The sequence below is a fragment of the Podarcis pityusensis genome (assembly GCF_964106645.2).
Source record: "Podarcis pityusensis genome assembly, chromosome: 2".
Taxonomy (NCBI): domain Eukaryota; kingdom Metazoa; phylum Chordata; class Lepidosauria; order Squamata; family Lacertidae; genus Podarcis; species Podarcis pityusensis.
In genome coordinates this window covers 62,483,362-62,511,317 of record NC_138029.1, presented here as the reverse complement: position 1 = coordinate 62,511,317, position 27,956 = coordinate 62,483,362, and the positions used below count along the sequence as shown (strand labels likewise).

General features: G+C 43.2%; 1 protein-coding gene and 1 long non-coding RNA gene across 3 annotated transcripts in view; both read left to right on the top strand.

Moving 5' to 3' along the window:
• Window positions 1-27,956, top strand: part of ADAMTS2 (ADAM metallopeptidase with thrombospondin type 1 motif 2) — a 220,837-nt gene that overhangs the window by 89,993 nt on the left and 102,888 nt on the right. The gene's annotated exons all lie outside the window — the stretch shown is intronic.
• On the top strand, window positions 10,105-16,342 carry LOC308469257. The gene is made up of 3 exons (XR_013982060.1): window positions 10,105-10,242; window positions 10,487-10,791; window positions 16,287-16,342. It is a non-coding gene; the product is annotated as an uncharacterized lncRNA (long non-coding RNA).

Here is a 27,956-nt window from a genome sequence, read left to right as displayed (position 1 = left end):
TCTCTCCCATGCTACTTCAGCCCCCAGCCCCTGGTGAATCAATAAACTGAAGCACTGCTATTGTGGTGCTGAGTAACTGCTGGGAAGAGCAGTACACTGACTAACTTGAATCTGTGCAAAGAGCACAGCACTCTGCGGGGCCATATGCCTGGGCTGCCCATGTAACTGGCGCAGTTGCTGAAATTCCTCTGATGTAGATTGCTGCGTTAATAATGTGTTTACACAGATTACTTCAGCGTTGGAAAAATATTTAATTGGCACATATTTTCCCTTGAAACAAAAGAGCTTGAATATGGTTCACACCTTATGGCACTACTTTTTTAAAATCTTGGATGCTAAAATAAATATTCCTTAGCAAATAGTAGTTACCCAAATCAACAAATTTCATTCAGATATGGCTGCCGTATGCTCACTCAAGATTAATACCCCTTGGCAGCCATGGATCTGAAACGGAGTGAAATACATGACAGAGGGCGCAGCTTACCCTATTTTGAAGATACTTGAAATTAACGCCCATTTAGAAACCTACTGTTGACCAAATTCAAGGGGCTGTGTATCACACAGGGTTGACCTTTTCACTGAGCTATCTGCCATGTCATTCACCACCAGCTCAGACTCCAGCAGTGAAATGAAAGTCACCAAATTTCCTGAATTTTGAGGTCTACATATTCTGATGTGGTTGTACCTGCTAAATTAGTTGAACTGTGTCTGTGCCTTGAAATTATCAGGTAAATGAATAGTTAAACTCATGGCACATGGGAACCAGAACTTTGTTGGAAGTGATGAATTCCAAAGATATGTTAAGGAATCTTGCTCTTTACTTTGATAAAGAGCAAAGCTATGCCTTTTCCATGACAACCATATTCATTTTTTGTGTGTGCTGTCTTTTGCATCCCATTCTTAATAGTGCAGTTGTATTAATCACTGTGCTTTTATGATTTGTCCCATTAATTTTATTTCAACTAGGACAGTGTTGCTGAAGAAAAGCCAGTTGACCAGCAACCTTCAGGTTAGGGCATCAGGCATCAGCCACCAGCCACCTTACTTGGGAAAATGTCTCTCAAGAATAGTAGCCTAATATTAGTGTGGCGTAGGCTACTCTTATTTGCAGCAATCTCTATGAGCGTTATTCTCTGACCCATATTCTACCAGGCCCCTACATTCCACAGTACACAAAACTGTTCCATCTGTTGCACAGAATTTGGACTCCCTCAAAACACTAGGCACATCAAGAGAACCTTTCCCATCAATTTTTAAAAGAGATTTATCCTTTTAAAGAAATGGAATGTGCTTGGAGAAAACATATGCTAATAGGATGGCGCAAGATTGTGTCAGGCTGGAGATAATTTCAGCTTTAATCAAAATGTTTTATGAGTTTCAGGAGAAAAGGAAATGCATCTTGGCAGGGCAATCTGTATTTGGTTTAATGATTGTAAGAGGCTAAAGGATATAAAATTTCCAGCATTTCTCACACAACACTACTTTATTAATGGACCAGGGAAATTAGAGTATCCTGTTCCAACAAGCACCATTATTAATGGTGCTTCCACAACATTGATACATTAGTATCCAGTGTGACAATATATGGAAGCATAAAGTAGAAAATTATTTGTAACGAGGATTTGCAGTGATATGTTGCTGGTGGGGACATGAAGAGCTTTAATTATTTTTGGCACTTTACAGCCAGAACAATTGATTATTTTATGTTTATGATTATAACTGCAAATTTGTGCTAATAAAATTAAAAATAATTAGTGAACCCTTGCTCTACCTACAAAAAAGAAACCAGTAATTTAAGTGCATGTGCGCGACACACACACACACACACAGACTGCAGGGAACGTGAACTGACTAAGGAAGAAAAATTAAATAGTCACAGCTGGTGATGAAGGGACAGGAAGCAACTAACTAGTCACTTAAGAAAAGCAAAAAGGAAGCTGTTAATTAAAGTGCCAGTAGCCCTGAAAGCCAGCAACACTTTGAGACTGTGAGACTTGTCTGGTTTGAATATTGTATTTCATTGAAACGTTGTCTTCTGCCCTGAGATCTTTGGGTTCAGGGTGGGATAGAAATGGTCTAAATAAATAAATTTAATTTGAATTGGGTGATGACACCTTAATCAGGGTTGCCACCATGTTTCTCAATACTGTAGGTAAAGGTTTTCTTCTTCTTAGAAATCAAATGTTGAGGTGAATTTAAAAGTTTCTGCTTGGAGGAAACCTGTGCTGAATTTCAGTAGAAAGCGAAATGCTTTACGTAAGCTGAATGGCATTTGCCAGGTGGGTTCTGCCCATTCTCATCCTAACCAGCTTCTGATTTGGTATAAGAATCAAGATAAACCCACCATGCTTTGGATAACATCATATTCATTGAGAGCTCCAATTCCATAGCTCACTGAACAACTGCGTTCCCTCAGTTAACATTTGGACTTGGGAGACTTGCTTCTCAAGAACATGATTTCAACAGTTATTTCTACCAGTAGAAGGCTGGCTTTCATGGCAGGTACAAACATACAAAATGGCCTTGCAGCCAGTAGCTATTGGCATTGCTGGATGGTGCTGGTGTGGGGCAGGGCAGCAGCAAGATCAGGCCTGTGTGGGTGCAATAGCAGGAGCACCATGCAGCACCACCTTGTCCCACCAAACCACACCACGGTCCAGGTGAGCTGCAGTGATTCTAGTTTCAGGAAGGTGGCTCTATCCCACCTCACTGTTTGCAACTGCTTACAGCAAGTTAGACCGTCAGTTCCTCTATCTCAGTATTGTTGGGTCTGTTTAGGAGTGGGTTTCTGAGGTGTCAGTCAGAGGGTTTTCATAGCTCCAGCTAGCTGGTCCCTTTTAAACTAGAAACACTAGGGGGTTAACCTGAGACATTCTGCATGCAAAGCATGTGCTTTACCATTCAGCTATGGCCACTCCCCTGAAAAATAACTGAAGTGATTGAAGGAGAGGGCCTGTCACTCAAATTGGATTAGTCCTCATATAACTTTGGACAACACTGTCTTGTGGTGCAACACTGTCTTTCGGTTGATATGTGTGTGACCACAATATTAATGGATTTCATTACAGCTTGATATACAGCAACACTAAGCAATCATCTCCAAATCTGGTGTTTAAATATATGCCACCATGTTTTCATGTGGTAGGAAAACAAGCTGCTGCAAAGTTATAAAAATTGAGACAACTTTCTGTAGATCTCAGAGATGTTTGAGGCGAATAACTCTTTCATCAAAGTCTCTCAGCCTGACAAATGCTATTGATTTTTCTAAAGTATGTACATTACTTTTAAGAAACCAATGCATATGTTTTCCTTAAAATGTGTATTTCTCTGGAATTCCTGAAATGACTTATAAATTGGCCAGAGGGCTGGCTGCTGGCCATTCTAATTTAAAGAAACTCTGCCAGTTACCTTTAAAAAGGAATTGTTCCATTAGAAAACCGACATTTCCTCAAATCCAGTCAATATTTCCCTTTCAGTGCGTACCCCTGGTGATTAATGAGAGTTCTCTTATTGTGCACTCAGTAAGGCAGCGGGGACAATATTTTTTTGTATCCTTCCTGTATTGTATGTGTATGATAAATACATCTGTCTTTCTCCTGCCTTCACTCTTCCTCCTCCTCCTGCCTCCTCTGAATTTCAGTTTGCAGATTCACAGAGCTTTCTCAGGGATGAGATGGATTGCAAATTCTGCTGTGATTCAGCTCCCCTGAATAAGAAGCAGGGTTATCCTCTTCTGAGGAAATGAGTCTCAAGGGATTGTTAGGCCAACGGCTGTCACTATTGCTAACCACCAAGGTGGCTGATGAAGCTTCTTTTCCTAAAAAATAAATAGAAGCTTTGAAGCGGTTTTGTCACCAGACTTTGGATACATCACAGGGGTTCTATTCTCATAGTTCAGATAATGTGGCAAGATGGATTGAGCCTTTCACTGCTTGCTTATTTGTTTTTTATCCTTTCATGCGTGCTGTTAAAACTCAGTTTGAAGAGCTCTTTCTTCCCCATTTAAGAAATAATAATTTAATACCTGAGCAAACTTAACTTTGTCTCCAAAACCTATGAATAAATGTTTTCCAGAAAAAATGGAATTCTGTCTGGGCAATAGATGGTGAGCATTCAGTCATATCTTAATAATGAGGCATTCACATATTTGGTGAATACACATACCTGGCATGACATTTTCACCTGCTATGCATTATGTACTTTGAGTGGATAGCTATCTCCTTTAAAGGGTGCTTGTAAACAAAGGGAAAGAAACACAAGAGAGGTGATCATAGAGCATGGATGGAAAGCTGGAGTCCATTATAAAATGTATGTTTTCACAAGCTGATTATGCAACAAAGTCTGCATCTTTACTCACCCTTTTTGGTTGATTTGTAAAGTTTATTGGTATTAGACCTCAATTAAGATCTAAGCTTTGGTTTGTTGCAATACAAAATATTCCTTAAACCCAGGTCTGTTGGGGGAATTCAATGCACTTCAGCTTTCCTGATGGATGGTAATAGTAATAATATTAATGATGAGGATGAAGCTGACCAAACATGAATTAGAGCACAACATTGTGCCTTCTATGTGGCAGTGAAGAAGAGCTTTGCAACCTTAAGTAACCTGGTAAAACTCTTTAGGGTGGTCCATTATCTTTTACCAGCTTTGGTAGATGTGAGCTTCAGCTATCTGAATATCTGCTATGACATTTTGGCTAGGCGGTTTGAAGGCCAAGGGTTTTTTTTGCCTCTGCATTGACCTTGACACTGTTATTATAGCAGATCTAGAGATGTGCCCGATGCCCAACCTGATTTGATGTGGGATCAGTTTCAGTTGATATGACCAGATATTGTGGACAAGTTGCTTGCAAATAAACAGCTGACCTCATGCTTTGGGGACTCCTGCCCCTCATGGCTGATTAAAGTTCTTCTTATTTTTATTATGTATTTTGTGTTTTTTATATTGCAGTATTATGTTGTGAACCACCCTGAAACCTACAAATATAGGGTGGTATACAAACAAACAAACAAATGTTAGTTTGATGGGGGAAATGTTGTCTGTGTGGTTACAGGGCACAGTGAATGTGTCTCTATCCTGGCCCTGGTTGCCTTGAAAAAGGTGGCATTCCACCAGCACCGTCCGTAGTGCCAGCACCGTCCGTTAAGAGTTTGGGTGTAATCTTCGACACCTCCCTTTCCATGGAGGCGCAGATTGCAGCTATAACAAAGGCGGCATTTTTCCATCTCCGCCAAGCTAAGCAGTTGGCTCCTTACCTCTCTCGCCCTGACCTAGCCACTGTGATCCACGCGATGGTCACCTCCAGACTGGATTATTGTAACTCACTCTACGTGGGGCTGCCCTTGAGACTGACCCAGAAACTCCAGCGGGTGCAGAATGCTGCGGCGAGACTCCTTACGGGGTCCTCGCTACGAGATCACATTCACCCGGTGCTATACCAGCTGCACTGGCTCCCGGTGGAGTACAGGATCAGGTTTAAAGTGCTGGTTTAAACCTTTAAAGCCCTATACGGCCTAGGACCCTCGTACCTACGGGACCGCCTCTCCTGGTATGTCCCACAGAGGAACTTACGGTCTTCAAACAAAAACATCTTGAAGGTCCCAGGCCACAGAGAGGTTAGGCTGGCCTCAACTAGAGCCAGGGGTTTTTGGCTGTGACTCCAATCTGGTGGAACGCTCTGTCACAAGAGACTAGGGCCCTGCAGGACTTGACATCTTTCCGCAGGGCCTGCAAGACAGAGCTGTTCCACCAGGCCTTTGGCCAGGGCACAGCCTGACTCCCTCCTTTGGCAATCTTCACAGAACTCTAGCCCAATGGTTGCCATCAATTTGATTTGAATTAATTTTATAACGAATTGATTTTAGAATGTTGTACTATTTTATTGTTATTAGCCACCCTGAGCCCGGCTTCGGCTGGGGAGGGTGGGATATAAATAAAAAATTTTATTATTATTATTATTATTATTATTATTATTATTATTATTTAAAAAAGCTCACCCTGTGGTATTTGACAACTACTGCCCAATCACTAATACCTCCTCTTTGGGGAAAGTGGTTGAGAGGGTATTGGTGACCCAGCTACAGGCATTGATACTGACTATCTTAAGCCATACCATTCTGGTTCAGGTCTGGCTTTGGGACTGAATCTGCCTCGGTCCCCTGATGGATCACTTTTATTGAGAAACAGACAGGGAGAGTTAACCCCTATTGCTATTACTGAATCTCTGCGTGGCTTTTGACACCATTGACCACAGTATCCTTCACAGTGTTGCAGTGGTTCCACTCCTAACTCTGAGGCTAGTTTCAGAGAGTGGCACTGGGTTAGTGTCTGGCAAGTGTACTTTTAGGTGCCACAGGGTAATTGCATGGTACCAACACTTTGGTTTTTTAGGTGACTTCTTAAGACTATTTTATTCCATCAGTATTTTTTTCAGAGTAGCATTGCTGCTTCTTTTGATTTTACAGAAGGATTTTGTATATTTTTAGTGTTTGCACTTTGCAATATTTATTTTGTTTTTATTTCTTTTCTTTTTTGTACACCACCACAATATGGGTGGTTTATACATTATATAAATAAATATATACTCAGAAGGAACTCCTGTTGATTTCAGTGGGATTTAAACCCTACTGTGTGTCTTTAGTATTGTGGCCGTTATGCTATATGACAGTTCATATATACTTTATTCACTAGGAAAACCATAAGTACGTGGCAATATTGTATCACTTATATATCATGCATTGAACTTTGTAACACCATGAAGTATTTATAATATATAAATTATTTGACTTGGTTTGGCAACTCCGTGGCATTTCTGGAATAGAATCCAATGCAGTATTTGCAATAATTTGTGCTGGAGAGTCTAGACAAATTTCCATCCAGCTTTATATAAAGAAGTCCTTTAAAAAATCAAATTAATAGCATTTTCCAGTTGAAATATTTCTCAGAGTTTATTCATGAAGCAAAAAAATGGATGGCTGTTTCAACCATAATCACAATTTTCCCTCAGCATGTGCTATTTTACATGTTACATTCCTAGAGAGTTTTGTGGGGTTTAATGCATACACACAACTATTAGCATTGTGGCCCAATAAACAATGAGGTATAAGACAAAACCAATAGTGATGAGTGAGTCGTTAAATCCTTAAGCGAATCCTTAAATGCTCTAGTTTTATTTTCTGCCGTTGCTTGCAAGAAGAAGAGCCACGTGCAAGGTCTTAAGTGATGCAAAAATTAATAAGATATTCCAGCTGGTTTTGAGTATTCTCAGCTGTGTGTTTGTTTGCAGAAGATATGCTGCCTGGAGACCCGCCTAGAAAAAGGCCTTTTTGATGTGCTGTTGGTGTCTCTGCTTGGCTAGCAATGGAGGTGGTGATGGTTGCAGGGTCAGTGTGATCTCAGGCTGAGGACTGAGGATTTATGACCAGTTCAGCTGCTTCCATTGGCTTTGGGGGAGAGCAAATAACCACAAATAATTGTTTTGTTGCTAATAAACACTTCACTAATAAAATGGCTTTCCCAGTAGTGATGTATGGAAGTGAGAGCTGGACCATAAAGAAGGCTGATCGCTGAAGAATTGATGCTTTTGAATTATGGTGCTGGAGAGGACTCTTAAGAGTCCTATGGACTGCAAGAAGATCAAACATTTGTTTGCGCTGTCGTCTAAAACCACTGAGCCTCTTGCGCTTGGCGATCAGAAGGTCAGCGGTTCGAATCCCCACAACGGGGTGAGCTCCTGTTGCTCGGTCCAAACTCCTGCCAACCTAGCAGTTCGAAAGCATGCCAAAAAGTGCAAGTAGATAAATAGGTACCGCTCCGGCGAGAAGGTAAATGGCGTTTCTGTCCGCTGCTCTGGCTCGTCAGAAGCGGCTTAGTCATGCTGGCCACATGACCCGGAAAGCTGTCCGCGGACAAACGCTGGCTCCCGCGGCCAGTAAAGCGAGATGAGCGCCACAACCCCAGAGTCGTCTGCAACTGGACTTGACTGTTAGGGGTCCTTTACCTTTTTTTTGCCCTTTACTCCAGTGGTTTCTGAAGCAGGTGTGTCAGCGAAATAAGCATGCATGAGATTCCTCTAGTGAGAAAAGCAAATCAAAATTTAATTCAATGCTTAATCTCACAGCAGAACTCATTGTGCTTATTGTTGAATAGCTACAACTCGAACACATTTTGCAATTCTTAGCAGTTGAAAAAGAGACAGAAAGGAAGCAGTGTCAGCATTTTCTGGTCAGACAACCAAGGCACAATGCAGTTGGGGCCACATTAGCTGTGACACTAAGCATGTCATTGGCAACCATGTTAGCTGAATGAAAATTAATAGGTAGGGGAAGTCCTTGTGAGTCCCTACCCTCCAACACCACACATCAGCTATTAGCCCCAGAAAGGAAGGTATCTAAAAGTAAATGCTGACCCACAGGGTATGTGTCAATTGAAACCATGGTTAGGGGGAGAAAGGGATTCTCCCTTCTCTCTCATGCCCTCACACATAATAGCTTGCTACTTTTATATTTTGTTTTTTTGGCTGGTGAGATTGCTAATGACCCATCATTGCCAGGTCTGTTTTGATTGATTGATTGATTGATTGATTGATTGTGGAAAAGCGGTATATAAGTAAACACATTGAGCTGAGCCCAAAGTGGTTTACAGCAAACATTCAAAAACAGAGCGTTAGATACGAAATACAGAACATGTCATATGAAGGGGGGGAGGAAATCAAAATTCTGGCAAACACAGAATAAATTCAGTATTACAAATAAAACCACCCCACAATATATCCTTAAGTACATAAACAAAAGTTAGCTGACAATAAAGTTTCTGGCACTGGTCTTCTGCACTCCAAGTTCAGAGGGAAGGGGCAGATAACATACTTAGCCACATGATTTGGCAGTGATTTGGAAATTGGAAACCCTTGTTCAGAAACTGTATGGCACGAAATGCAACAGTAGGGAGCCCTACTGTTTTCATGTCTTGCCTGTGGACTTCCTAGAGACATCTGGCTAGTCATTGTTGAAATGGGCCCCTGAGATGGACCCCTGGTCTGATTCAGCTGGCCTCTTCTTATATTCTTATGGTTATTGTGTCAACTATTGTTTTCTTTTTGTGTTTGCATCCATTTGCTTCTTAAGATAGCTTTCTCCCCTGCTTATGTGGAAGCGTTTTATAATTGTTAGAAAGCACCTGCTGACTTTGAATGTCAGGAAATGCTAAGGAATAGCTTCTGTGTGAAGCTCCCAACAGCTCTTTCCAGAAATCATTCTCAATACTTACCAGTTCAGTGGAAACAATAAGTTTGATACTAGCTTCTCGGTCTCTCTTAACCCATCCTCATTGCGTAGAAGGTCCACAGGCTATTTTCCTTTCATATAATTGCTATGTATTGCTTTAAGCCTCTAGACTAGTTGAAGGACTTTATTGCGTTTGGTTCAAGCTCTCTTTGACTGTTCAGAGACATAAAGCAATGAGCTATCCTGTACATGCAAACTAATCTTAAAAATAAAATTTAATAGCAGGGACTATGGAAAAAAACACCCAGTATTTAGACACCCACCCACACCCCTTCCTTATTCTGTAGCATTCATGAATGAATGTTGTGAAGCTATTGCATTTAGTTTAGTTATATTTGTAATCTCCAGGTGTTTTTCTTGAGTGTCATGTTGAGGGAGCCAGATTGTATTGACATTTCCATGACAACACTGTGTGACATTTCAGAGGCTGACATGAAGCCATTAAATTATCAGAATATGGTTATCAAGACAAGGTAAAAATCTATTTGTTTATCATGAAACATGTCTTCTTTAAAAAAACAAGCGAACAAGCAAACCTTAAGTTTTTAACAGTGTAGAAAAGTAATTGTGTTTGAACAACAGTGGCACTTAAAATTAATGCTGTTTAATAAAACACAGATAAGTTAGGCTTGAAAGAGGTTTTAGAACTTGTTTTCTGCTGATTTCAACATTGTCTGAACCTTGATTATCCAACTTGTAATGAGTATTTTCTTTGTAAATCTCTGATGTATCTTAAGTCTGCAAGTCTGCATAACAAATATATGATTATCTGAACCCTTTGAATGTCAAATGTCATCTTTGGCTAGTGGATAATTAAAATTTAGCCATAGATCTTTAAGTTTCAATGGTAAGAAGGCCAGTATGCTTTGACACACAAGAGACTATTTTATACAGTATGTTATACAGTATGCTTTTCTTTGGTACACAACAACCTACTTCTTCACGGCATTGAAGTACAGTGGTACCTCAGGTTACATACGCTTCAGGTTACATACGCTTCAGGTTACAGACTCCGCTAACCCAGAAATAGTGCTTCAGGTTAAGAACTTTGCTTCAGGATGAGAACAGAAATTGGGCTCCGGTGGCACGGCAGCAGCAGGAGGCCCCATTAGCTAAAGTGGTGCTCCAGGTTAAGAACAGTTTCAGGTTAAGTACGGACCTCCAGAACGAATTAAGTACTTAACCTGAGGTACCACTGTAGACAGAATAGCTTCAAAAGTTATGCACTTAACAAAAAGCCCTGATGTATTTTTGTTTAAAAGGCTTTCCCTGATCCAAGCATTTTATGGAACATTAATTGTATAATTGTAGAAAATGTTTCATTGTTTTTGGAGTTTGTATATTTTGTATATTATTTCCTTTTATCTTATTGTATGCTGCTTCAGTAGCTTTTGGCTATAAAATGGTTTATATATCTGTAAAATAAAAAAAAACAGGTGTCGTTTGACCTGAAGTTTTCGATCCTATAGTCACTCACCTGCGAGTAAGGCCCATTGACTGCAGTGTATATGTGATGGGACGATGAGCTGCTTGTGCGTAAAATCCAAGTCCCTCAGAGTTTGGTCAAGTTTGCAAACCTCTGTCTGTAACGGAGCCCCTTAAACATGGCTCTGTCAGTCGCTTGCAGATTCCGACAGTGGTTGCTTTCGGAATCGCTTCCAACATAAAAGCTCCTTAACGGAAACACGTCTTCTGGACTCTCTGCGTGACAGTTTCCGGCGAGGAGTGGGTGTCCCTACAGGAGGTCCTGAAACCTCCCCACTGTTTTCGCTGGAAGTGTCTCGGAGCCATCCCTCCTGCTCACTTTCCCTCAGCTCACCTCCTCTCCCCCTACTGGTTCCCTCTTCAGCTGCTGAGTCTCTCCCAACCTGTGTGAGCCCTTCCACCTCCCTTCCTTCCGATGGCAGTTCCCTGACATCCACCTCCCCTCCAGGGCCCCCTTCACCCCCTCCCGCCCCCTCCTCTATGGGCGGTGAGGAGGCAAAACCCCGGAAGGAACTTCCTTCACCTTCCGATGTCTCGAACACTTCTCTCCACCTGTTGCGGTTCCTGGTCTCGAAGTACTCCTCCTCCTCAGAGTCCATCTCCCCTTCCCCTTCCGAATCCGTGAATCCTTCCAACTCCTCCTCCTCATCGGTGGTCCCAAAGTATTCCCTCCGGAACCTCTCCACAGGCTGAGGTTTCCTTGGGAACCTTTGATGGAACGTTTCTATCAATACCTCGTCATTGATATCTTCTGCCATTACCCAAGTGTTTTCTGACTCCGGTTCTCCTTCCCACGCTACCAAATACTCCACCTGATCCCCCTTCCACCTGGCGTCGAGGATTTCTGCCACATGGCTGCTGCATTCCCTTTCTTCTATGATCGGTCCCCGAGTGGACATCCCTTCTCGTCCCCCCTCATACGGTGACAGTAACGACCTGTGAAATACTGGGTGCAGTTTCATGTGGTTGGGTAACCGGAGCCTGAAAGCCACTGGGTTAACTTGTTGAATGACCTCAAAGGGACCCAACCTCCTGGGTCTTAATTTCTTACAACCTCCTTTGAACGGCAACCCTTGGGTTGACAGCCACACCCGATCTCCCACCCTTATGGTTTCACCTTCCCTTCGGTTCTTGTCTGCCTGCCTCTTGTATTCTTCCTTCGCCCTTTCTAAGTTGAGTTGGAGCTGACGATGGATTGCTTCCATTTCTTCTACAAAATGCTCGGCTGCCGGGACGCTCCATCTCTCCCCTCCTCCCCCTGGGAATGCCCTGGGATGACACCCATAATTAGCCAAGAAGGGGCTCATCCCTGTGGACACATTCTCTGCATTGTTGTAGGCAAATTCCGCCAGCGCCAACTTCTCTACCCAGTCATTCTCTCTGTCATTGACATAACACCTCAGGTATTGCTGGAGGACACCGTTTGCTCTTTCCGCCTGCCCGTTGGTTTCAGGGTGCCGGGCAGTCGAAAAGTTGACCTCCACCTGCAGTAAGCTCATGAGCTTCCTCCAGAACCTGGAAGTAATTTGTTTTCCCCTGTCTGAGACCACCCTCAATGGCACCCCGTGCAACCTAAAAATGTGTTCTACAAATAACTTCGCTGTCTCTTCCGCCGTGACTGCATGCGAACAGGCTACAAAGTGGCACATCTTTGTTAGTAGGTCTACCACCACCATGATGGCTGTTTTCCCCTTGGACTTCGGCAGATCAGTCATAAAATCTATCGACACTGCCTCCCAAGGTCGTTCTGGGGTTGGTAAGGGTTCTAATAGCCCCGCCGGCGCCCGCCTCTCCCCTTTGGCTCGCTGGCATTGCTCGCACCCTCTTACATACTCCCGTACATCTTCCCTCACCTTAGGCCACCAAAATTCCCTGGTGACCAACCACATGGTTTTGTGTTGTCCAAAATGCCCCGCCGTGGGGCTGTCGTGCAACTGCTTGAGTACCCTCCCCCTTAAGTCTCCTTCAGGGATATACAGTGCCCCTTTGTAATACAAAGCTCCATTTCTTTCCTCGAAACCCCCTGGTTCCTCTCCCTCACCCCTAAGACCTCTGAGCTTATTCTGGGCGTATTCATCATTCTCTGTTTCCTCTACCAGTTCTCTTTGCCCCACCAATGCCGCCCCACACACCCAGCGGTCCTCTGGGATGACATGTCTCTCTTCGGGTGCCCCCTCCCCTTCCAAATATTCAGGTTTGCGTGAGAGAGCGTCCGCCCTAACATTTTCTGGACCTGGCACATAACAAATTTCAAAGTGGAATTTGGAGAACTCCTGGGCCCATCGCACTTGCCGTTGGTTGAGCACTCGTGCCGTTCTCCAATACTCTAAGTTCTTGTGGTCCGTGCACACTTGCACCTTATGTTGTGCCCCAATTAATAAATGCCTCCATCTCCTGAACGCTTCATGAATGGCAAGTAGTTCTCGGTCATACACCGTGTAGTTCCTCTCAGATTTGTTCAGCTTTCGCGAAAAAAAGGCACACGGTCTCCACTCTGACTCCTCCTTCCCAGGCTGCAGAAGCACCGCCCCCACAGCCCGGTCTGATGCGTCCGTCTCCACTCGCATCGGTTTTTGTAAATCCACATGCAGGAGCTGTTCTTCCGAAGCGAACGCCCTTTTCAGTTCCTCAAAAGCTCGCTCCGCCTCCGCCGTCCAAACGAATTTCCTCTTACTGCTGAGACAGTCCGTAATGGGAGCCGTCAAGTGGGCAAAATTTCTGATGAACTTCCGATAGAAGTTTCCAAATCCAAGGAATCTTTGCACATCCTTCCTTGTTTTCGGTGTTTTCCATTCCAGTACCGCTTGGACCTTGCCAGGATCCATGGCCAATCCCTTGTCCGACAAGCGGTACCCCAGGAATTCCACCTCCTTGGCATGAAACTGACACTTCTCTAGCTTCACCCACAGCTGATTGGCTTGCAGTCTGCCCAACACTTCCCTGACGTCTTTTACATGCTGCTCCTCAGTCTCTGAATATACTAACACGTCATCTAAGAAGGCCACACAATTCTTGTAAAGCAAAGGCCCCAGGACGTGGTTCATAAACGACTGAAAGCACGCGGAGCCTGCTTGTAGGCTGAAGGGCATAACTAAATATTCAAATGCCCCCAAAGGGGTGAACATGGTGGTTTTCCATTCATCCCCCTTCCTTATTCGTATCAGGTTGTACGCCCCCCTCAGGTCCAGTTTAGTAAAAATCTTTCCCTTCCTGACCCTTGTCAAAATGTCATCAATTCTGGGCATCGGGAAAGTCACTGGTTCTGACACTGCATTTAAGGCCCTGAAGTCCACTACAAGCCTGGGTTTGTCCGTGTTTTTTTTGTCCACAAAAAACACTGGGCTGCCCCCCACCGCCCTGGACTCTCTGATGAACCCTCTCTTCAGGTTCTTGTCAATGAACTCCCTTAGCTCCTGCATCTCTCTGTCTGACATGGCGTACAGCTTGCCTACAGGGAGCTGTGCCCCAGGGAGTAAATTGATTTGACAGTCAAAGGGCCTATGTGGGGGTAGTTTGTCTGCCTCCCTCTCGCTGAAGACGTTGCTCAGGTCGGCGTATTGTTGGGGAACCTTCCCCTTCTCCGTTACTTCCATCCCTGCTAGAGTGGTTCTGGCCCCTCCTTGAGCCTCCCGCTCTTTGCAGTGTTCTAGACAATGTGCTGACCCAAAGGAGACCACTCTCTGATGCCAGCCCACTAGCGGATCATGTAACGCTAGCCAGCTCATCCCCAAAATAATGGGAGCTCCTCCCAAGGTAGCCACATTAAACGCTATTAGCTCAGTGTGTCTTGCTACCCTCATTATCATTGGGACGGTCTGCTGGCTGACTTCTCCTCCCAGCAGCTCCCTTCCATCGATCGTGGTCACCTGCAAAGGGTTACTTAAAGGGATAGTCTGTATCTGGTGCTCAGCAGCAAACTCCTTACTCATGAAATTGCAGGAGCTGCCTGAGTCCAATAGCGCCTTTATCTTTAGTGGGTGTCCGTTAGGCAGCTCTAGTAACACCTCTATCACTAGGGCGGGTTTAGGAGGTTCCGGCGTGGGCACTTTCACTGCTCTTTGGCCTGGCTGCTGTGCCCCGACGGTGGCAGCCAGGCGTTGGCTTTTACTTGCTCCGGTACCTTTTCCTCCCTCTCCCCAACAGCTCCCGCCATTCCTTGCCATTCCTTTCTTTGGGGGCAGACTCTGGCAAAATGACCTGGCTGTTGGCAGAGATAACATTTCTTGGCGCCCTTTCCCTCCTTCTTCCGCTCTTCACTGGGCTTTGAAACTGCGCGCGCGCGCGCGCTGTTCCAATTTCCATCGGCTCTCCCGGCGGGAACGGTGGCTCTGGAATCTCTGGAATGCGAAGCTCCCTCCAACGTTCCCCCTTCCCTTCCCGCCTCTCCAAGGCTCTCGCCTCTTGGCGCGCTCCTATGGTCAGCGCTGATTTGGTCAGCTGGTCCATAGACTCCGCCCTGGGCGCCCGGGAAAGTTCGTCTTTCACAGCCGAAGAAAGCCCTTCTTCAAAGAGCATTTGAATGGGTTCCGCCGATAGATCCCACCCCAATTTATGGATCAACATGGTAAACTCAGTCCAGTACTCACGCACAGATCGGCTCCCCTGTTTGCACGCCATTAACTGTCTGCGTACCACTCCCTGCTCAATATCGCTGGAAAACATCAAATCCATTGCACGAAAAAACTTCCTCGTATCCTTCAGGATGTCATTGTTTGTTGCCATCAGGGGCCTCACCCAGTCTTTCGCCCCCTTTTCGAGATGCCCAATCACAAAAGCCACCCGCGATTCCTCGTCGGGAAAGTCATCAAACTGCAGATTAAGGGCATATTGCATCTCTGTCCTAAAGCCATGATAGTCCTTGGGCTCCCCCCCAAACTTCTGCACCAATCCTGGCAACTTTCTGGCGAGCGGGGTGGTTTTCCCCTTCTCTGCATCTTGAGCCCTCCTCTCCTCGAGCCTCGCCGTCTGCAGCGCTAGCTGGACCTCCAACGCCCGGTACCTTTCCTCCAGGCTTGGACCCGCTCCAGCTCCTGCTTCTCCGGTTCCGGCTGGGTTGCTCATGATGCCTTCTCCTGCACAAACTGCTCACAGAGACTGTTGGAATGCTGTGATGGGACGATGAGCTGCTTGTGCGTAAAATCCAAGTCCCTCAGAGTTTGGTCAAGTTTGCAAACCTCTGTCTGTAACGGAGCCCCTTAAACATGGCTCTGTCAGTCGCTTGCAGATTCCGACAGTGGTTGCTTTCGGAATCGCTTCCAACATAAAAGCTCCTTAACGGAAACACGTCTTCTGGACTCTCTGCGTGACAGTTTCCGGCGAGGAGTGGGTGTCCCTACAGGAGGTCCTGAAACCTCCCCACTGTTTTCGCTGGAAGTGTCTCGGAGCCATCCCTCCTGCTCACTTTCCCTCAGCTCACCTCCTCTCCCCCTACTGGTTCCCTCTTCAGCTGCTGAGTCTCTCCCAACCTGTGTGAGCCCTTCCACCTCCCTTCCTTCCGATGGCAGTTCCCTGACAGTATAGGACACATATAGGATTGAACTAACAAACTAAGGCTGAACTTGGACACATCAAAGAAGCAATTCAGTTAAATGCATTGAAAACTTCATACAGGGAAATCCCGTTGGCGAAAACAGGACTCTAGAGCTCCATCTGGTGTCACAGTATATAAAGTGTTTTATTCCGTACATCACTACTGGGAAAACCATAGCTTTAACTATACGGACCTTTCTCAGCAAGCAGAGACATCACCTTGCTGACAAAGGTCTGTATAGTTAAAGCTATGGTTTCCCCAGTAGTGATGTATGGAAGTGAGAGCTGGACCATAAAGAAGGCTGATCGCCGAAGAATTGATGCTTTTGAATTATGGTGCTGGGGGAGACTCTTGAGAGTCCCATGGACTGCAAGAAGATCAAACCTATCCATTCTTAAGGAAATCAGCCCTGAGTGCTCACTGGAAGGACAGACCCTGAAGCTGAGGCTCCAATACTTTGGCCACCTCATGAGAAGAGAAGACTCCCAGGAAAAGACCCTGATGCTGGGAAAGATTGAGGGCACAAGGAGAAGGGGATGACAGAGGATGAGATGGTTGGACAGTGTTCTTGAAGCTACCAACATGAGTTTGACCAAACTGCGGGAGGCAGTGGAAGACAGGAGTGCCTGGCGTGCTCTGGTCCATGGGGTCACGAAGAGTCGGACACGACTAAACAACAACATCTTTACCAATGTAGTTGAGTCCTAAGATTAATTCAGCAATATTATCTTAACCATGCATTTTGATTTTACACCACAATACCTCTTTTAAATTTTTTCCAACCTATATGGCAAGGATGGTAGTACTCCAGAGATAACGATCACTGATTGTAGATAAAAGATTCTCTTCGAGTTGATATGCTGAAGGATTCCATATTGGCATAGAGCAATCCTTTACATGTTTGCTTAGAAGCAAGTCCCACTATGCTCAGCAAGACTAACTGAGCTGTGTGTGCAGGATTCTGGCCTAGGTAGCTGAAACCATCCCTTATGCTTGTGAGCAACAATGCAGTACAGTACTATCACTGTCTCTGGGACTCTAGGGAAATACGCCCATGAGAAAATATCAAATGGCAGCAGTTAAGAGCTCTGGCCTGTTGCAATCTGATCAGTGCATTGCTTAACTTGTGTCAAGGAATGGTACACGTTGACAGGGTACAAAGAGCTACATGAAATAACATTATGAGTCTGATTTTCAAGGGGGAAAGCTGGGGTAGAAGGACAGTATGTGATTTTAGTATATATATATATATCTCAATCCAGGAGGAGGAACTTAACCACAGCAATAATAATATTACCAGCTATTTTCTCAGAAAGGTGGTGCCTGATTGCATTTATATAGACCAGCAGTTGCCAACCTTTTCCACTGAGTCATATGAAGGAACAACAATGCCATAAATACAGAAGTTGGCGCGACCCGCCGAAGCACGTTCAACACACACTTCATGCTTGAGAAATCAAATGACAAATTGTAGCATCTGGACATTTAGCTCACAGGGTCTGTCTTGTTTCAGAATCACGAGAATCTCAGCTTTCATTATTATAAAACACATATTTTGTTAATGATGATGAAGAAAAAGAAGGAAATATTGATGAACATCTTCCAAACAGATGTCTCATCACAATAACCCTAAAGCCACAGTCCACATCTGTTTTGTCCCAAGGCATCCCTTGAATCCGTTTCCTCTGCCCCTGTTGCCCCAGTTTCTGACCAATTTGAAATTCTGAAAAAAGAAACTGGCCATATTAAGGCTGCAATTCTGTGCCCATGTTCCAGGGAAGTAGCCCCACTGAGTACAGTGCCACTTACTTCTGAGAAAATGTACACGTTGTAACAGCACAATCCTGTACATGCCTACTCAGAAGTCAGTACCGCTGAGTACAATAATGACTTACTGGTACATCCAAATAAGTAGGGATAGGATTGCAGCCTAGATTATGTGTTTGCTGTAATTTAAACCAGTCTGATTTTAAAAACAGTTTATAAATGCAGAATTCTTGTTTGTTCTTGTAACCACGGTGCCTTGAGCACTACCGTGTTCAAATGGCATTGAACCATTGTTGTCAATGGTTTATAGATGAGCATATGATGGACTTTATTTTATTTTTGTTCCATCTGGAGCCCTAATCCTATATTCCTTAGCTATGCCAGTGATATTTGCTTTATTTGAATTTTTGTTGTTCAGGCTCTAAATCCTCTCCATTCTCATGGAAGCCTTGACAAGGTTTTCACCTTCTGCATCATCTCAAACATCTGTTTCATATAAACATCTTATGCACAGGAGGCCTTTCTGCTGTTCTTATTTGATTACACACATTTAATCTATTTAGGAAAGCTTTCTCTTCACTCTGGGGGTAAAGGTCTTCTCAATCTTTGAATGAACTTCCTTACATATATAAAGGCTGAAAAACCACACCCTGATTGCTTTGACTTCCAAACTGTTCCTATATTATTGGCATGAGACCTGCAGCCCAACAGTGCAATTCTGTGCATTTTGTCCAGGGGCTTGTCACTGAAACACTGGCAAGAGTGACAGGGTGTGACAATAAGCCCAGTTATCAGGCATCGTGGAGAAAAGGGAGCAATAGACAGCAAGGTCTGCTGGGAAATAAATGAATGTTGAGGTGGAGGTATCATGGAATGGGATGAATGATGCAAGTCAAAATTTAAATGTCCTGTAATCTATGCTGGAGATGTCATGCAATATACTTTTCCTAAAATAAGGAAATGTTGGGAGGACATGATAAGAGAAATAGAATAAATAGACCCATTCATTATTGTATTCAGTAATATCAAAGACCTTGTCTTAATGGATGATAGAGAAATGGTGTTAAACTTGTTAAAGGCTGCTCACTTGACTCTCTGATCTGATTGAAAAAAGATAACCCTATCTCCGGTACTTGAAGACTGGAAAGACCAGGTATGGGATACAGTAAATCTGATAAACTTAACCAATAATGTCAGCCTATGAGAGAGGGAATACAGTATTATGACCAGTTTGTTGAGAAATTGAATGTATTGGTGTGATAAGATGCAAGAAAATCCATACATATTATTAGGAATATTGTGAAGCAACTACTAAGTACATACTGGTATGTCCATATCCAGTTCTGTGTAAACTAATATGTTTATTGTTGACATGACTATTAATGTTGTTTATATAAAAGTATGGTGTCCCGGGCGATGAGGAGGTCAGATAGTTAGTTACCTGTGTGAAGCAGTTGGACCATTTGTCAATCAATGTGGCTGACTATTATGACATGTTATCAGGGGCTTGTGGCGTCTTTCCTCAGCCTTGGGAGTCTATCCTCACTAGAAATGCTTGAATGCTAAGTCTATTGATGGCTCTATATTACTGGGTTCTTACAGGGCAGGGAGGGCAGGGGCAGAGCTTGGCTTCTGGGAAACTACAAAGTCATCTGCTATCGGCTTCTGTATCTGTGTGGTTCAGTTGCTCTGAAGGGTGGGGTCGGCGGGTTCTAGTCTAACAGCCTTTCCCTTTCCACACCTGAAATTATTGGGAAGGAGCCTCTTTGCCTTTTAAAAGCCATATTTGCATGTTCTTATTTCCCATTGCATTAATCTTTCCCACTGCACAGCTCACTAAGCTGCCTCCTGTGATCTTGTTGCTCTTCCTTTCTTTTTGTCTTATCCATCTTTCTACCTCCCCCGCCCCTCAGAAAAGCCATCTTCCCTCTAACCAACCACCAGTACAAAGAGATTTTGTACTGTTTTGTTGGCATTTTCTGTGTGCGATCATCGGCATCCCAGCAGGACGCAAACCATTCTCTGGGGAAGCCTCTAGTTTCTACACACGAGCCTCCTGGCTGCCAAGCCATGGAGGACTCTGCTGCAGGAGGGGCAGCTGTCCATTCCTGGGTGTGATTTTATTGTGGCGTGGTGGTCGGGTACAGCAACATCACAGTGGCATCTCTGCATGTTGACTAGCGTCTTCCATTCTTGTATAATGTAGGGATGTTGTCGACAAGCAACATTGCGATTTGTGGCTGGCAGCAGAATCGCCAGAGATTCTGTGGGACGGCTTTCAATGTCGCTGAATGGTGGTGACTACGCTATTCTGGCGATAGCCTTGGGATAGTGGCAGCATGGTGCAATGGGACTACAGGATTGACCTACTCATTTCCTGAAACTTAATTGGAGCAGAACAGAGAGACCACTTTGCAGCTTGAAATTCCTTTCAATCCACGAGTTCCATGTAGCCACAAACCATGTTTTAAACTACTGCCAGATTAAAGTGGAAGGGATATTCTGCAGGTTCTAATGCCAATTACAAATACTTATTTAACCAAAGCTTTCTCTAGTGTTTCTTCTAGGATTCCAACCAATTTTCCATTGTTTCTTTCATGCTTCATGGCCTCCAACCCAAAGCCCTCAAAACCTTGAAGTTTACAGCTGGATTTGAATATAGTGGTTTGGCCCCATCTTTCATGTTGTTTAAAGAAACCAAAACAGATTCTTACATATGCTGCTAAATAACCAGTTCAAAATCCCAAACTTGGTTTTAGAACTTCGTGCACCCCCCAAAAAAAATCAAAAAATAAAAATCAGATGGAATCGAAGAGTTTCAAGGAGAGGAGGGCCAAAAAGTTGTTGATCTTTCAGCAGATTGGAAAGAGATCTTGCAGTTCCATATCTGTCTCACTCCAGTGGAATTATTTTATTCCTACTCTCTGCTTCCTGGTATTTTACCAATTCCTGATCCACAAGAGGACTTCTCCTCTTATTCCATGACTGCTAAACCTATTCAGGAGTCTTTGGAGAGGTACCTTGTCAAAAATTGTGTCAGCTGGATCACTTTCATCTATATGCATGTTGACATTCTCAGAGAACTCTAATAGATTCATGAGACAAGACTTGCCCTCTTGACTTAGCTTTCAACTTCCTTTTTACAAATTCTGAGGAAGTTTCAACTTTTGAAGTCAAAAGTGACCATACTGGATTTTCTCAGCAATTGGCCATTTACATGTATGTTTAATAGCAGCATAGTATCTGGTCACTTACACATCACAGCAGGTCGTGAGCACCATTCAAGGTCAAGTCCAGGGTCGCCACCCCTCTGGTCACATCCATGACCAACTGTTCTATAGCACAGTTATTTAAGATATCTAGAAATTTTACCTTTTTGTTGTGACTGCAGCCGGTCTGTGTGAGAGTAGTTTGTCACCCATTGCTTTTGTAGTCATTGTAAATGTCCGTTTTTGTCAAAGTTGCATGTACTTTAAAGTTTAAATTGTATCACTTTTGCTTGCCATTTATTAGGGAAATTAAGTAATCTGGAGTAAACAAGTGACTTCTGCAACTTCAATTAATTAATTAATTAAAGATAGACCATTTGGCAACTCAGTTTTCAACTGAATAAATCTTTGCCGCTGAACGATATCCACTCAGTGATGTGCTTTTGGTGTTTTCTAAATATTCTTTGCTAGAATGGTTTTTATTCAGTTAATTATATTCTCAGCTATGTATTGGTGATTAAAACATCCTAGTTAAATCACTGTGTGTGTTATACTTGTAAAATCAGGTCAAAGCAACGTTTAAATGTGAGTAATTCTGTCAAGACTGTGGGTGTTATCCAGATGCTTTTTAGAAAATTTGTGTGCTTTGTAAGTTTTGGATTTCTTTCCATAATGTTTTGTCTGGTCAGTGGCCACATTTTCTATATTTAAAACAGATAAACAATATATTACAAGAGAACTGACATATAGCACTGTTTAAAGGCAGAAAACCCCACAACTTGCACCAATCAATCCTAATTAATGGCCTTTATGAGGGAATTTCTGGTAAAACTGAAATATTGACAATTCAGAAATGCAGTAAAGTGCCATTTGCTTGAAAGGAATTACCCCAGGTTTATATGGCAGCATAAATCTGCCTTTTTCTCTTCTTTCTTCTTCTTCTTCTTCTGGGGGGGAGGGGAATGGAGCAAATGTTCTTCTCCTGAAAAGCCAAATATAAATCATGGTGCTATGCTATATGCTAACTACGACATAGTAAATGATGCCAGGCTAATGTATCCAGTCTATTGCTTTAAATGGATGGCTCAGCAGTTCAGCAAAATTCCAGCCAGTTAAATCATGGATGTCAGCAGGAACGGATGGGAACATAAATTAACAGAAAATTCAACTCAACAGGATGACATAGTGAAAAATCTTAGCATGAACGGCACTTACTAATATCCATGCACATTTCTCCTCCTTTCAGCACATGGAGGAACAATGTTTCCAGGGGGTGGGGAGGTGCAGGAGAGCAAGATGAAGAAAAGTTTCCTCATTCCAAAACAACCCTTGCACTGTCTGTTTTCCTTCAGTAAGATATATTCTGCCTTATGAACTCATCTGGAAACTAGCAAGGGCTTTGACCTGAGAGAACTGAGATGCTAGGCTGCAAATGGATGCTTTGGTCCAATATTATTACATATGCTGGGAACACAGGACCCGTTCTTATAGGATATGCTATGAGGAGAAGCTAGGGAGGGAGAGAGGTGTCATTTCTGCATTCAGAGAGCTGCTTTTGCAGAGATCTGAGCATATTTTTATCCTGGGAAAATCCTCTGTTGGCTTGCCATTGTTACTTTCTCCCATTTTCTTTTCTTCTTACTCAGCCCCGACGTCTCTCTCATAGTTGATGGTAAGAAGCAGTGGCAGACCTTGGGGTCTCAAAATTTCAGTGGCACCCTGTAAAACACCAAAATTTGGCACCCGTACCTCTCACCTTCCATTCTACACCATACTTGTGGCACCCCCTGTAGCATCCCCAAGGCTCCATGCCCAGTGCGACCGAACTGGTTGTGTTCCCCTAAATTCACCTCTGGTAAGAAGGGTACTATAACAATTGTCTAGAGTGTTCAGACATGCTTCCCCCCCATCCCCAAATATAGGTTGCGGTGTTTATTTTTTTACTCATTATTTGGTGGTATTGTTGTTATTTATATTAATAAATGGTTTCTCTTTTTTTCCTATAAAGCATATATAGAGATGTGCAATGCGAGTAGTAAAAGACACACAATTTAATGCCATTCTATTAAAAACATTAACATGTAACCTGTGTTACAATGTGTGGTGACCACAAACTTTATGGACTGGTCACCTGGAAGTGCAAGAGCCTATACATACAGGTTTGAAGATGGATTACTCTGTACTAGATGTCTGTAGCCTTTAGCCACTGTGGTTTCATTCAGATCAGTACATGAAATTATTGACCCCCTCAGGGTTACCAAGTCATAGAAGTCCATACCATTCCAACTTTTTCAGATAAATTTCTGGGCAAGTCATGTGACCCACACCGCACTCTTGTCCCCCCAAAAGTGGTTTTTTTCAGGGTGAGGAAGTGTGAGATCGCTGCACTCAAAAAGACTGCCACGATCTCACGTAAAGAAACAGGGTGTCCCATTTTTTTCCAGGACACTTGGTGGGTATGGAAGTCCCCATGTCTGAATTCCTCTGTACAATTCATAAAATGTACAAAAGACCTGTCATGATCTACTAACGTTCTTGCAACCCTCTTGACCCCTTTGCTCATCATCCCTTAGCCTCTGAAATTTCCTTTGCCCTGGTCACTTACTTCCTGAGGCTCCCCTCACCTTTTTCATGGGGAAAAGAGAGCAAGTGTGTCCACAGCTGAGTGCTATCAGCCTGACCCAGTGCTGAACAGCCCCCATTACTTGCACATCTTTCTCCAGCTCAGTTTACACTGACTACAATCCTGCTTCTTGTGCAAGTGGCCGGCTGGTTGTGACAAGATTTCTCCTAGGGTTTGAGAATCATCTCCCTTCGTTTTCACTAGGTTGCTTCTCTACCTAGTACTGCTGTGCCACATGTCTTAAAACTCCACAGCTGCAATTTAAATTGAGGCCCCTCCACTCAACTTAACCTCAGCTTTAATCTCCCAGATGACCTCATGTTAGCATATACAATGTCTGGCTCCTTCCCCAGGCAGCTCTAAAGTAGAGCAGGAACAGAGCTCCGAAAAGGCAGGCTGCTGGATAATCTACTTGGAGGGGGTTGGTCTACAATTAAAAACCTGTGAAGTCACCGATCTCGAGCTGTGGAGGACAAGGTAAACTGGAGGCATCAGAGAGCCTCCCCTCTATTCACACAGCATTGAAGCCATTACTTGAAAGGCCTGCCAGCCCTAACTTTGCCCAACATATTTTGGCTGAACTCTTTGATGTCTTAGCTGTACATAAAGTTAATTGAAAGCATGATTTGTATTGTATTGCCTCCATCCGTGGGATTTCTGATCCAATGATAATTAAGCTGTCTTCCTTTCTTTCCAAGATGGAAAACAGGCCAAAATGCCCACTTAACATAGCTATAATTATTCATAAGAACAGCTCGGAAAGAAGCTGGACTAAATCTTGGTTTTCTTTCACGATATGATCGATCTCCTGTTGCCTTAAATAAGAATCAGCTAGGCCAGTTGTAATACACAGTGGTTTCATTAGCTGTGTGTGCTTGATGATAAGCCATCTAATCTGAGGAAAAACTTTGAACTGCCTAATTTTGGCATTTGTGAAGCAATTTTCATGATTGATCCTGATGAGGGGAATTTAAGCTGTGTTCTTACCTGTTTCAATGACTAAAATATTGCACTGTCAAAATTCCCATCCTTCTATGAGTAATATATATATATGTTTGTTTCTTTGCTGCGGTTAAAGTGCATCTTAACAAATTAAAATATTAAAGTCTCAGTTGTAGGGTCGGACTGCTGGGTCTGATTCCAACCCAAAATAATGCTTGAGGAATTCTTTAGCCATTCTACCAGGTACAGGAATTTTGTTTTCTTATAAAAATGTTTTTCTTGCTTTTATAGATACAAAATCTGAGAAGCTGACCAGAAAGAAGGAAAAACAATCCCTCACCCTGTGTTGCTGATCAATATTACAAATTTTACATGATTTATCCCAAAGTGCTTTTCCACATTTGTCAATGAATCCTGGTGGATGAAAGCCATTCTCCTTTGCTGTAGCATATACAGTAAAAGTTGACCAAATAGTGTTGAAGTTGTCAGTTGGGTGTTCCTTTTTTCTCGCATGGAGCTCATGAGTCCAAATTCCAGATTTGAGCATTCCATTTCATCATCAGGTGCAGTGTGGTGTAGTGGTTAAGAGCGGTAGTCTCTTAATCTGGGGAACCGGGTTCGCGTCTCCGCTCCTCCACATGCAGCTGCTGGGTGACCTTGGGCCAGTCACACTTCTTTGAAGTCTCTCAGCCCCACTCACCTCACAGAGTGTTTGTTGTGGGGGAGAAAGGGAAAGGAGAATGTTAACCACTTTGAGACTCCTTAAAGGGAGTGAAAGGCGGGATATCAAATCCAAACTCTTCTTCTTCTGCTTCTTCTTCTTCAATGAGGTATATTACAGGACCTTTGAAAAACACGTGTTTCAGTTTCAGAATCAAAGATCAAGAGGAGAACAAGCTGGTGGCCAGCATAAATATGCCATCTAGTGATTTGTTCAATATCCTTGAACACTTTCCCCCAGAATGCCACAATCCTGGGGCATACCCACTGCATGTGATAAAAAGATCTGCTCTCTCCCAGCATTTGATGTTCCCTATTTTTAAAAATCTACTAAGTCGTTGTGGATAAATAAATCAATGATGGGCAAGTTCCATGGTGTTTTCCTTAACCCAGGCCAAGACTGACTTAAGAGGCAAGCCATCCCATGCTGCCTGCTACTCTTCATCAGCCATAGGTGTCCTAAGATCTTCCTCCCAACATTTTTTCAGCCTAGTACTGAAGGTTTCAGAATTCAAATTGTATAGATCTTAGAAATGAGGCCTTTATCTAATATTCCTTGGTTGTAAATCAATGATTCAAATGAAGTTAGGGGCCGATTGGCTTGCTACTTCACTTCAGGCTGGGTTATTAGATGAAGAACGTGGTATCCAATTACACGAGGCATCAGTCAATTTAGTACAAATTGCTACTTCCGTTAAAGGTACTGATCTGCTGTAAAAGTCTTTAATAGTGCATAAATTCACTATCTGGATTCGAAATGAAGGATATTGAATAATGGGAGTCATGGGGGAAATAGGAGGTAGAGAGGAAGCTTAAACCATTTTTTTCCAAATCTGGAGATTGTGAAGTAAAAATGGATAGATGATTATTTGTAAGGAAAAGCCCAATAGCAGTTTAAAGGGCAGAGCTTTTAACTTCCCCCATTCCACTGCAGATTCCATAGACAGCCAGAAAATCTGTGGATCTCCCTGAATCATTAATACATTTTTAAGATGTGAGGCATCATGGTATTGCTGAAGATGAGGAATGGCCAAACTCCCTTGACAGGTCAGGGCAAACAAGACTGGATTTCTAAGCTTTGGATGCTTCCCCTGGTGGATAAAATTCAGTAATAACTTTTGCTACATTTTAAGAGTAAACCCTTGAATATTAAGAGAGATAGCTTGAAAAAGGAGGAGTGGTTTGGAAACTGGCATCAATTTGTGTGCCTCTACCCAACCCAGCCAGATTTTTTGAATTCCAAAATTGAGGTTTTATGATTTAGATTTTTTGGGATCAAAATAATAAAGTAGGGAAAAAATGGGGGGGGGGGAGAAAGTACAGATTTTAAGCCTGAATTGTATCTGAATAGTTAAATTAAATCAAATGCAGTATGTATACAGAGACGTTCTGATTTGCTGTAATTTACTGCACACCTTAAGATCCAACTATGGAGATAAAGTTCTTCCATGATAGCCCAAACTGTTGTGTCTGGGTGGGAAGTTGTTAGCGCCATATCGTTGGTGAACATTCTCAAGTGGTGTTTATTATTAATAGTGATGCCCTGAATGCAGTTATTTTGCGTAAGAGCCAATGCTAGTGGCTCAATGACCAGGGGCAAAAAGCAGGGGAGAAATTGGGCAGCTCCTGCTCTAGCCAATGGCGCAAAGACTGAACTTTTAGCTTTCAGTTTTTAAAAATCCCAATTTAAATGGTCTAAAGCTTTAGGTGCAAGAATTGTAATCTAATCATCAGTTAGTTCAGTGCTACCCAAAGTGGTAGTACAGAGACCCCTGCTACTCCCTGAGCCACAAGCTGACAATTTATGGCAACCCCACCACAGCCCTGGTTGGCTGGGATGCTTCAGGAGCAAATATGGCACTGGTCCCTGGCACAGTGCAGTGGGGTGGGGAATTGTTGGTCCACCACATCAGATAGTTTGAGAAGTGTTGAGCTAGATGAATCCTTGGCTATGAATGGAGGGGAACTTGCTTTTGATGGTTGGCTGTGTTGTGGAGCATCACTGTAAGCCGGTTCAGCTATTCATGGGAGAACAGTGCCAACTGGCTTTTGGCAAGTATTTATTTATTTGCAATGCACCACACTTTATCTTGGCAGGTTTTTTTGTAACAAAGCATCAACTTGTAAGGTAAGTTATGCTTCTAATAATGTAATGCACTGCACAACTGATGTTTTGTGTTGGAAGGAAAGAAGTCCCATGGAGTTCAATAGGACTTATTCTTGAGTTAGTGGAGATAGAGTTACAATCTGAACTGAATAAAACTTCAGCTGAGTTCTTGTTTGAGATAGATAGGCTATATTTACTCACAGTTAACTGTCCATGAAGACTGTGAATAAAAACAATTGCAAAATAGCAGAACATCCAATTAAAGCAAATAAACATTGGATGGAAAGCATTT